Here is a 12,682-nt window from a genome sequence, read left to right as displayed (position 1 = left end):
TTACGGCAATAAAAATGGGCTGTGCCATAAAACACTCCCCAGACGAGGATGGAGGTACCAGCTGTGAGTGACACCTTGCACTTAACAAGGGGAAGAGCCAGCCCTCCTGCCCTCAGCAGCAGGATGATGAATTGGAGATCCTTCACCCCTCGCCTGTTCTCTCTCTCTGCTATGAAGGTGATTCCAGTTATGCCTTAACAGAAATTGGCCATATTAAGAGCAATAAAAGCAAAAATCTAAATAAAACTAGGTGAAGATTTTCAGCCTAGACAATTAATTACCCTTCCATTTCTCAGAGTGCTATGGGATTAGCTATTAAAGCCAGCAGAGTTAGTAAAGCCAAGTAGGGGTAACACAGCTCTGCTTGGCCTCAGACAGCCTCTAATTGCCAAACTGTCCTCTGGCACAGCAAGCCAATTAAAAGCTGCAAAATTGGAGCAGGTATTGTGGCACTCATTAAGCCATAGCAGCAGCAGCTGCAGCAGGGTGTGAAAGGATTCCTGTGCAGCTGCTGGATTCTGTGAGATCCATCAGTGAGGCAGGAGCTGTGGGATGCAGCGTGGGACAAACACCTTCCCCAGAAGGCAGCTGGGTGCCATCCACTTTAACCTGGATTTCCCTCCTGCTGTCAGATGATCCCTGGCACAGCCAGCTCCTGGCAGCACAGTGCCAGCTGGAGCTTCCAGGAACCCACACCCAACCAGCTGTACAGCCTAAATTCCCTCTGACAGCCCCACCAACCCCAGCAGACACACCTGGACTGGCAGCAGAGGTGCCAGGGGTAGGTGGAGAATCACAGAATCTCCAGGGTTGGAAAACTCTAGGATCAGAGTCCAACATTGTCCCGGCTAATGATGTCCCCAAGTGCCACATCACCTCTCACTGATCCCTCCAGGGCTGGTGACCACCACGACCCTGGGACACCTGTTCCAGTGAAGAAATTTTCCCTAATATCCAATCCAAACCTGCCCTGGTGCACGTGAGGCTGGTTCCTCTCATTCTACCCCTTGTTACCCACGAGAAGACACCGACTCACACCTGGCCACCAACTTTTTCTCTAGGAAAAAAGAAACGCAAAACCTTAAAAGTTACATTCAGCAAACCAAAAGTATCCTTCAGTGGGCAGGCCCAGAGCAGGACAAACCATCCCCTTTCTCCACATCCTTCTGGTTGTCAGAATGTATTTTTTTATGGCTTTCTACTGTTCCCCTACCTCCATTCCACCATTCCTTCTGCCCTTGATGCCTTCATAACAGCTGTAATGAATCCTGCCTTCAGAAATACTGTTTCTCTGATTGCCAGGCTGAGCAGCGAGCCTGAAAATCAAGACTCAAAATGCAATGGAAACTTTGGAATTTCCCCACTGCTGATTAAATTTTTTTCCCTCTCCTCCAGGCTATGAAGGTGCAAACAAATTTATTAGAAATTCTCCCATCAGGATATGTTTTCAATTAGATGTTTGCCAGTTATGCAGCAGCCAGGTAGAGCAGATAACTAATGTTCTCTCCCTCTTCTCATTATTGTTTTGCTACGGAATGTACTTCAAAACAATCAACCCCATCATTCCAGGTAGATTTATGATAGAAACAGAAATTTTAATATTTCCCTTTCGTTAGAAATGCCTCCTCCATTTTTTTCTTCAATCTAGCTCCTGTTCCAGACCTGGATACAGCCATTCATCACCTTCCTTACCCCAAAATCCAACCTGCACCGAATGACGTGGCAGGGATCATTTTCAAGTCCTAATTCAAAAGGAACATCCTCTTGTGCAGTTGTCTTAATCATCCTTTTGCTCGGTTGCAATATAATTAATTTTATTGTTCTTTGGTTAATAGGAGCAGCCTATCAGTGGCGGTGGTTGATTCTCTCCTGCATGAAATGAGCACAAAGCCAGGGAGGGAAGGGAAAAGAAAAGAGGGAAAGAAAAAGGGAAGGGGAAGAAAAAGAGGGAAGCAAAAGGGAAAGGGTGAGAGAGAAGGGAAAGTGCCCCAAATTTGACCAATTCTGGCAACAGTCAGACGAGCACCACTGAACTGCCCTGGCCTGCAGGTGACAAGAGCTCCAACCCCAAGGCCAGGCAAGGTTCCATCTCGTGCCACAGGAGGTGGCTCTGCCTGGCACTGATGGGACAGGGACGCTGCCAACCCCATTCAGAGATGGGGTTCCAAGGAGATCAGGGTGTGGAGACCAAGCCACAACCGCACCCCTCCATGGGACTTCATACTGAGTGTTTGGGTCCGACCAAGAGATAAAAGTGTGAGAAAACACCCTCTCAAGTTCAGTTTTTCATGAAGAATTTTATTAAAAATATAATTCTTTTACTCCAGCTCTTCCAGGGGAGCTGCAGCTGGCACTGCTCTATCAGCCCATAAACGGAGCACAATTCAGATGTTGTTGTACAAAGCACTTTTTAAATTTTACTGCTTTTCTAGACTCACTTTGGTTTGTTATTTTTGCTCCACAGCATTATTTTCAAACCTGTAAATGTGCCCAGAGGTCACATGGGTCTCATGTTAGCCAGATGAATATGAAAAAGAAAAACAAATGCAGGCAGCAGGCCAGGACAGACCCCAAAGTGCAGCAGCTGTGGGATCTCCAGCTCTGTGCAAACAGGGAGAACAAATATTTGCTAACTGGGAAGGGCCCAGTGGAAAGAAACACAACCTCCTGCCAAGATTCCAAGAAGGTGTTACTTTTTCCTGGATGGCACTGCCAGCTTGTACAATTTTATTATGAATCTCATCACATCCTTTTTGTTTTGTGAGAGCCACAGGCTGAGATGGAAACTTCGGTTCTGTAAGAAACTGTGGAATCACGGATTGGTTTGGGTTGGAGAAGCCCTTAAAGATCATCCAGTTCAAGTCCCCTGACATGGGCAGGGACACCTTCCACTAGACCAGAATATGTGGGCAAAATTCACACCAGTAATACCTTCTGTGATACCTGCAAGGTCTCAACAGCCTTCCAAACTTTTTATTAATTTTATTTTATGTGTGGTGGCTTTGTGTTCTTTTTTGGTTTGGGGTTGTTGTTGTTTTTAGGTACCTACCTAAATTTTGACACTCATTTTTGGCAATACTGTACCAGAGCACCGTAACTGCAAGCCCACTGAGGTTCTAGAGCTTGAAAATGTGGTCTGTCAATATAAATCCAGCAGTAATCAAGAACCATCACCATCAAGGAGCTACTAAATCACCAGGTAAGAACAAATTGGGTGCCTCCAATGGTTCCTGCTGCTCAGAGCTATAAACACTTGCCTCTGGTCTGCCTCCCTGCACTAGGACACAGGAGATGGGTTCCCTCTCATGACATCCTCATTCCCAAACTGGCTGCACTGGGGATGCCACATTTCATGGGAGATTCTTGGAATACATCTGGGTTTGTTTCCCAGCCAGCTGCACCTCAGCAACCACCAGCACCAAGACAGAGTGACCCAAAGTAATGCCATGCAAGGAATGCCTTTAGGATTTCAGTGAGTAAAAGTTTGGACCCAAGAAAACCTGTGTGACACAGTTAATCTGTATTTAATATTCTTCATTAAAAAAAAAAAAAAATCAAATTGCAGATCATGTGTTGCTGAGCTTCACTCAGCTGCTTTAAAGGGCACCATTCCCACCATGGGAAAACATAACTCTTCTTTAGAAAGTGTTCCAGAAATCGTTTTATCCGCAATTCATTTTCCTCAGCATTATTTTTGTGGCACATTCTGCTGTAAGTGCACCTTGGCCACGGTGCTTCCATCCCCACCATGCTGCTCCTGCACACCAGGATCAGCCCTTTGAGGGATCCTCACCCGAGGATGCCGGTCCTGGTGAGGATCCTCCGTCTGTACACATCTCTGGGATGTGAAATCCTCCCCTCAGCCCTTCCAGCGCTGCTGCTGGCTGAGCCGCCACTGCAAATTCCCGCAGGAGCAATTGAGCATCCCACCTCTTCAGGGAATACACGGCTGAGGTTAGCTTAATCTCTTTAACTGCAGTTCCCCCATTAAGGGCTTTACACAACCTCTGGCCTGAAGTGATCCACTTAGCATTATTTATTTGTGTGCTGAAATGCTTGGGTTGATGCTGCCAGGGAGGGTCAGGAGTTCAGCACCAGATTTACGGCTCCCCAGCCAGGGGAACCCGGCGTGTCCATCCCAGCCAGTCCATGTCCATCCCAGACAGTCCATGTCCATCCCAGCCAGCCCATGTCCATCCCAGCTAGTCCATGTCCATCCCAGCTAGTCCATGTCCATTCCAGCCAGCCCGTGTCCATCCCAGCCATCCCGTGTCCATCCCAGCCAGCCCGTGTCCATCCCAGCCAGTCCATGTCCATCCCAGCCAGCCCGTGTCCATCCCAGCCATCCCGTGTCCATCCCAGGCAGTCCATGTCCATCCCAGCCAGCCCGTGTCCATCCCAGCCAGCCCATCTCCATCCCAGCCAGTCCATGTCCATCCCAGCCAGCCCGTGTCCATCCCAGCCAGTCCATGTCCATCCCAGCCAGCCCATCTCCATCCCAGCCTGTCCATGTCCATCCCAGCCATCCTGTGTCCATCCCAGCCATTCTGTGTCCATCCCACCCAGTCCATGTCCATCCCAGCCAGCCCGTGTCCATCCCAGACATCCTGTGTCCATCCCAGCCATCCCGTGTCCATTCCAGGCAGTCCATGTCCATCCCAGCCAGCCTGTGTCCATCCCAGCCAGCCCGCGTCCATCCCAGCCAGCCCGCATCCATCCCAGCCAGCCCGTGTCCATCCCAGCCATCCCGTGTCCATCCCAGCCAGCCCGTGTCCATCCCAGCCATCCCGTGTCCATCCCAGCCAGTCCATGTCCATCCCAGCCAGCCCATCTCCATCCCAGCCAGCCCGTGTCCATCCCAGCCATACTGTGTCCATCCCAGCCAGTCCATGTCCATTCCAGCCAGTCCATGTCCATCCCAGCCAGTCCATGTCCATCCCAGCCAGTCCATGTCCATCCCAGCCAGTCCATGTCCATCCCAACCACCCTGTGTCCATCCTAGCCAGTCCATGTCCATCCCAGCCAGTCCACATCCATCCCAGCTATCCCATGTCCATCCCAGCCATCCCGTGTCCATCCCAGCCAGCCCGTGTCCATCCCAGCCATCCCGTGTCCATCCCAGCCAGTCCACGTCCATCCCGTGTCCATCCCGCTTGTCTGGGGACAAATGGCATTAACAGTGAGCACGGTCCCATTGTGGGTGTCAGAGGCAGAACACAAACGCAGCATCTGCAGGAGCTGCTGGGGCTTTGAGGGCCTGAGTTTTCTACAAACAGTGAATATTCTCACACATTACCCCAGGGGAAATTTGGCTTGACATAGCTGAAGCCTCGAGGCTTAAAGCCTTGCATAAAAAGCGGCTTGTTTGGTTGATTTGTTTGTTTTAAGGGCAGTTTACAAGTAGGGTACAAAACCTGGCAGGAGTTTTCTCTCAAATGCACCAGGAGGAGGAAACCTGCAGAGCTGGTGGGGCCAAGGTATGGTAGAGGCTGTCAAGAAACTACAGCCAGGTGAGAAAGAAAGGAATGACCTGCACCAGCCTGGACACTGATGGAGTGAGGATTCAGAAATTCCTAAACCAAAGCACCTCCCTTGGAAAAACCCATCTGAGAAGTTCTCACGCTGGGATGGCCTGAGGAAAACATAAAACCAGCCAAGGAGATCCTAAGGAACCCTCATGGCCAAGTGACATTCACCCACCTGCTCTAAAACAATGTGAGGGAAATTTGGGGACCCTCATGACAAAGACCTGGAGGGGCTGGAGCGTGTCCAGGGAAGGGAACAGAGCTGGGAATGGTCTGGAGCACCAGGAGAGGCTGAGGGAGCTGGGAAAGGGCTGAGCCTGGAGAAAAGGAGGCTCAGGGGGAACCTTGTGGCTCTGCACAACTCCTGACAGGAGGGGACAGCCGGGGGGGTCGGGCTCTGGGAACAGGGAACAGGGACAGAAGGAGAGGGAACGGCCTCAGGCTGGGCCAGGGAAGGTTTAGGTTGGAGATTAGGGAAAGATTCTTCACTGAAAGGCTGGTCCAGCTCTGGCACAGCTGCACAGGGCAGTGGTGGAGCCACCATCCCTGGAGGAATTTCAAACACATGTGGATGTAACACTTGGGGACGTGGGTTAGAGGTGGCCTTGGCAGTGCTGAGTCAGTGGCTGGGCCCAGAAATCCCAGAAGTCTCTCCCAGTCCAAATGTTCAGTGATTTTAAATGCCTGACCTTCTGTCTCTGCTCCCCAACACACAGGAGTGGGGAGGGGAAGGTTCCAAACCAGCACGTCCTGCTCCCTCAGCGTGAAACCATCACACTCCATGACACACCAAGGAGGCCCAGAGGGAGCCAAGACGAGCGACCTTGTGCCTCACAGCCCACTTAGAGCTGGCTGAAGGGTCAGCAAGCCCCTGGGAAAGATGAACTGATCTCTCTGGCTGAACTGCTCACAAGGTTCCTCAAAAACCAGCTCTAAACCCCAAAACCCAAGACGTCATGGGACCCTGGGGAAGGTTCTCTTGCTCACAGCAAGACACTCAGAAGCTTTTAGCAAGCAGAAGATCATGGTCCATGATCCATCTGCACTAAAACCTATCCAGCTCATCATATAACTGATCTGGAAGGGTTCAGTTTATTAATGAGACAGAAATTATTCAGGCCAGCCGAAACTAAAAGCGACTTTGAATAGCTTTGCATTAGAGCTCTCGCTGCACTAAGTGGCACTGAGGAAATGGAAGATTAAATTTAATGTCAATAAATGCAAAGTAATGCACTGAAGAAAAGCAATCTCATGACAATGAGCCTTAAAATAGATGTTGCTGTCCAGAAGAGAAACTTTTCTGGAGAGTTCACTTCCAAGTTTTTTTTTTCCGTCCTCAGCAGCTGCCAAAAACACCATTCAGGTTTTAGAAACGATCAGGAAAAGTGCAAAGAATGAAATACCAAGTATTATTTTGCCATCTCTACTGTCAGAAGGAGAGAGCAACTGCAAGGAGAGTCCAAGGTGTGGAATGTGGATGAGGGAAATGGGTGATGAAGGGACAGAAGGGTGTTGGACTCAATGAAGATGTATGTGACAAAATGAAATGAGAGCAGGGTTCTAACAGCCTAAAACCACGGAGACAGGCACTGAAATTATTAGCAAGTGAACTTAAATTCTTCCAGAGAAGTCCTTCATACTGGACCCAAAACCAAAACCTCTTGCTGCAGGATGCTGTGGCTTAGAGGGATCCAGAACAGCAATTGGGCAAATGAGAGATGAGTAATAAACCCTGACCTGTGGGCTCCTGAGGGCTCTGTGGGCAGATATAACCTCATTTTTTAGCATGTGGGTGATCAAATATCACTGTGGGACCTCCATCCCTGCAGACACTCAGAGCTCAGCTGGACCAGGCACTGCACAACCCCCTGTGGGTGGCCCAGCTTCGCCTGGGGGGCTCAGGACACACGGATGTCCCTCAGGACTGGCAATATTTGGTGTTTGGGGGGCTTCTGTGACACTTGATCATGTGATACTCACACAGACCTCCACCCCAAAAGCATCTCCAGCATCCCCTTTTATTCTCCTGGAATGCCTCCACTATCCGAGTGACAGCATTCATTTATCTAAGAGACTGGCTGGCTTCCTGTCAACGCTGAACACAAAATTATTGTTATTACATTATTTGGGGGGGAATGAGGCCCTAAACTCATTTACCTGGATCTTTCAGAGCCTGCAAAGGAGTTCAAGCTCTTCACATCCACGCACAAAAAAACTCGTCCACTGAAAGCTACAGGGAGCAGCAGAATTTAGTCTTAAGACTGACATGGAAATAGATTAATTTTTTTTTCCCATTTCATATTCTAATTACAATTCTTCTCCCCCTACTATTTTCTGTTCTCATTACAGCCTTAAAATTGCTCTGCAAATTCTGTACCTTATTCTGCTCTTCCTACCATCTTTGTCATGGAAATGAGAAACAGAATGTATAAGCATGAAAATATTGCAGAGATCAAAATTCTGCTTAACCCTTTCTCGTGCGACTCCAAAACGAAGCGAAAGCAGCCCAGAGCAGCTCATCCTCCATCCACCCAGCCTGCTCTTGTCCTCCCAGCTGCACTGAGGAGAGCGATGCTCAGAGAAAGGGTGATTAATTTAAAGGCCAAAGTCCCTCGCGGTTACACCTCGCGGTGTACGGAGGAGGGGTTGGGGTTTCAGCTGAGCAAATTTTGCTCCTGAGGGCAGATGTTGATCTAATACATTTTGACGGTGTTCAGATGATTGTGTTTAGCTTTTAGCCTGGTGTAATAACGCTGCTGGGGAGAGCTGCTGCTGGTGCACTGAGCTGCCCTGCTGCTCTGAGTGCTCAGCAGATCTCCATCCTTTTCCCTGGCACCCAGAGCTGGCCAGAGCTGCAGCCAAAAAACCCAAATCCTTTCTGATTTCTCTCCGAGTCTGGGCATGGGTATGGAAATCGGGCTGCTGGGAGGTGAGCAGCACCCAGCTCCCACCCAGGACCTCCCCAGCCCATTGCTGACCAGCTCAATGCTGTTTGTTCTGCAGCGCTGCCGCTGCAAGGCTCAGGCATGTACATCACTTCCTTCTCGAAACCAAACAACCAGCACATCCAGAGCTGTTTATCACAGGTGCTCGAGGAGTTTATCTGCAAAAAAATATAAATACCGGGCTCTTGCTGAGCTGGTCTTTCACCTGAGTGAGCAGGAGAGCTGAGAGGACCTGGTGAGGGGAGGGAGGAGGGTACAGGGAGGCAGCACCATGCTGGCACTGGCCTGGTGTGTGTTAAATAAATACAATAAGTGCTAATGAGCAATAACTGCACTGCCTGCTCCTCCAGCAACACTTGTAATTCACAGCAAGCTGAGAGAGGCAGAAAACACACAAAGATCTGAAAGAAGCCGCAGAGATTCTGTGCTAGAACAGCACCGGCATCAAAGGCACCGAGAAACATTGTTTTCTGCAAGATAAAACCTCGGGGCTGAGATAAAAATAGAGCTGATACCTGCGCGCCTGGGAAGCAGCCACCAGCCTGGCTCCACTCTGGGAGTCTTTCATGGAGGTGCTGATTTCCACAGCAGAACAACAGCCACAGGAACCTCTGGAGAGGGGCTCCACGTGGCTCTGGAATAGCCAGGGAGGCACGGGAGCAGCTGGGAGTGAAGAAACCTTAAGCAGGGGAGCTTTCCCAGCCTGTAACTGGTCCCCTTTGCCCAGGGAGGGTGCAGCACAGGCAGTGATGCTCAGCCACACACCTGAGGTGAATTCCTGGATGGACTCAAACCGATTCCTTGGGGAGCGAAGGCGGCGGCTGCCAGCACCAGCAGTGGCTGGGTGACGCTGGGTTTGATGTACACGGGGCAGGAATGGGTTTGCAAATCTCTATTTGTCTTTCTTCCACTGCACAGCGAGTAAATAACAAAGTGAGGAACAGAGCTGTCATCAGAGAGAGGAGGGGATGCCTCAAAGCCGGGCACTTTTTAAAGACCAGGTATTTTGCCTCCAATCCCAGTGCCTTGCTGGCAAGCTGCACAGGTAAACAGCCTGGATCCCAAGTACCCCCTAACTCACTCCAGTAATTCCTAAAATCACATGTGCTGCTCTAATTAATATTTACAAAGAAAACCAGTAGCTTTAATTCACCCCCCAGCCCCTGCTCTTAAGCACAGATTAAATATTACAAGGAAATTCTTTACTCAGAGGATGGTGAGGCCCTGGCACAGGGTGCCCAGAGAAGCTGTGGCTGCCCCATCCCTGGAAGTTCAAGGAGCAACCTGGGCTAGTGGAAGGTGTCCCTGCCCATGGCATGAAATGGAATGAGATGAGCTTTAAGGTCACTTCCAACCCAAACCTCTTTTCAAGCAAGAGTATATTCCTGCCCCTCAGAATTCAAGACCTTGTCCATTTTCTTCCCTTGCAAAGCATAAGGGAAATGAATAATTGATTTTTCAAGACCATGGGGAACATTATGCAAAACCAGCTAGTTGGCAGGGGAAAAAAAAAAAAAAAAAAAAAAAAAAAAAAAAAAATCAGAGATCTTCCACGGCAGTCATTTAGAAAATAGTTTCCAACACACAGATATTTGGCACCAGCAAAAACCTGCTTTCTGTGGTTCTGCACTCCACTTTGTATGCAAATATACTCTTGCAGTGGTACTTAGAATGACTCGGAAAAAAAAACCAAAGAAAAAAAGGGCTGACAAAGTGCAATCCATTTCACAATGTTTGGACATGTTCCTGACTCAAAAAGAGTAAAACTAATGAAAAGGGAAGTCTTTAAAGACTAAATAAAACCCAACCCTAAAACAAGGATGATAGGAAGGTAGTGTCAGAAATTGCAAGGTCAGGTTGGACAGGGCAACCTGATCCAGAGGAACCATGTGCTTCCATGTCCTTGAGAAGGGCAAAACCCTGGGAAGCAGAGGACGGAACAGTGTGGCCAGCGGGAGCAGGGCGCTGATTCTTCCCCTGTACTTGGCACAGGTGAGGCCTCACCTCGAGTGCTGTGTCCAGTCCTGGGCCCCCAGTTTGGGAAGGACATGGAAGAGCTGGAGCATGTCCAGAGAAGGGCAACAAGGCTGGTGAGGGGTGTGGAGCACCAGTCCTGAGAGGAGCGGCTGAGGGAGCTGGGGTTGTTCATCCTGGAGAAAAGGAGGCTCGGGGGTGGCCTCATCCCTCTCTACAGCTCCCTGACAGGAGGGTGCAGCCAGGTGGGGTCGGTCTCCTCTCCCAGGCAATGAGTGACAGGACAAGAGGACACAGCCTTAAGCTGCATCAGGGAAGTTTAGGCTGGACAACAGGAAAAAAAATTCTTCTCTGACTGGGCACTGGAACCATCTGCCCAGGGAGATGGTGCAGTCACTGTCCTGGGACGTGTTTAAGAAATGCCTGGATGTGGCACTCAGTGCCATGGTTTTGATGCCTTTTTGGGACTACCTAAAAACATAGTCCCGACAAAATTAAGACAATAAAAAGCAGTTCTATTTATTGAAAGGCCTTCAGGTATATCCAGGGCAGATGAAGCCCCTCAGGGTCTGCACCGAAGATGGACAGTGGTCACAAACTTTTATAAGTTTGGTCCATTTGCAGACTGGGGGTTCATCTCCGAATTACAGCTTCAGCTAATGAAGTTATTTACCCCAGGTTTGCTCCCTCCAACTCATTTTTGTTTCCATCCCTCAGGCCTGAGGCAGTGAGGTGTCCTTGATTGCCAGGCCTGGAGAGGAGTTGTTGTGGGAAATGCAGCAGCTCACACTGTGTGTGGAGTTTAGAGTTCTACACTAAAGAATTACAGGATTACAAATATATGGAAAATAGAAAAGCTGAAATCCTAAGGCATCTGTTTAGTTGATGAGGAGGTGTTGGGCCGTAGGTTGGACTCGATGATCTCAAAGGGCTTTTCCAGCCTGGCTCATCCTGTGATGCTGTGATTCTGTGGAGCGGCTCAGGAGCAGGGCTGGGAAGGTGCAGACCTGAGGGGTGCACAGGCTCCCATCACTGCTGGCAAGGCTGAGGCTGGAGCTGCACCACCAGGCTGCAAACACAGCAGCAGGGCTGGACCTTCCCCCTCGGGAGGCCTGGGGCGTGCAGAGGCAGGGTTTTACCGAAGCTGAGGCTCCGCAGCGTTTCCCACGGGCCGTACCAGCACATCAGAAAGCTGCCTCCCCAGGCAGCACCACCACATCCTTGTGGCCCTGTTTCACAAAGTGCTGAGTTAGGCTGCTCCCACAAAGCTGCTGAGCTGTGTTCCCAGGGGGTTGGGCACGTCACAGCCCCATCACCCCCCTGCCCCGGCCTTGGCTCCCTTGCTCCACGTGTCGCACCCAAAGCTTCATTCCAAACCTCAACTACTAAATATGAAAAAAAAAAAAACCAAAACAACCCAACCATCTCCCTCAAGCACTTCTAATTTCAGCTTCTCTTTCTTGTTTTGATGCCTCTCTGTTCACTTTATTCATCTTTCCACCAGATTTTACTGCCCTCTAACTTTTTCATTCGGGCTAAAGGTATTCTGTTCTTACTGCAGCCAAGCTGGCCTCAGGTTGACTTGTTCAATATCTCCCCTAGTGCTGAAAATTGTCAACATCTTAAAAAGACAGTTAAAAAATCATTAAAACTAATGAAACTAATTAGAAAAAAGCACTTCTGATTATTATTGTTATGCCCCTGCCTCACTGTAAATAATTGAATAAAGATATTATTATGACTATTATTATTATTATTATTACTATTATTAACCTTAACAAGAAGTTTAAAGCATGTTGATGAGAAAGAGAAAAGAGCAGCTTTGCCTGACTAATTAATGACTTAAATAAAAATAAACAAAGGGAGTCTTCCTGATTTTAGCAAAGTCCTGCCTTTTTCTAAACAGTTAAAAGCACGACTGACAGCTTTATAGATAGGGAAATGGGCAGATAAGATAAACACGCACAATACAAACTTGTCCAAAGCTTTTACAATCTTTCTCTGCACCACTTCCAGCTCATTAAATTACAGTATTACTATAGATTTGCAGCAAAATTATCTTTTATCTTGTCTTCTTTTAAAGCTATTTGGCATTTGCTGGTATTTTCTATTATAAATCTAATTGCAGATTCCAAACAGACAAGGGCTCATTAAGCCTTAATTATGCACATGTTGTTTTCAATAAACATTTTCATTTGGACTGCTGTGAGCTGTAATTGTTCCGAAGGCACTGCAGCC

At 48.8% G+C, this 12,682-nt stretch overlaps 1 protein-coding gene across 2 annotated transcripts in view; it reads right to left on the bottom strand.

Annotated features, from left to right (window-relative positions):
- Positions 1-12,682, bottom strand: part of TOX2 (TOX high mobility group box family member 2) — a 153,935-nt gene that overhangs the window by 90,574 nt on the left and 50,679 nt on the right. The window lies entirely within an intron of this gene.

Source organism: Hirundo rustica, chromosome 16 (assembly GCF_015227805.2).
Source record: "Hirundo rustica isolate bHirRus1 chromosome 16, bHirRus1.pri.v3, whole genome shotgun sequence".
In the NCBI taxonomy this organism is placed as follows: Eukaryota; Metazoa; Chordata; class Aves; order Passeriformes; family Hirundinidae; genus Hirundo; species Hirundo rustica.
The sequence above is the reverse complement of the archived record's forward strand: the minus strand, read 5'-3'. Positions and strand labels throughout refer to the sequence as shown.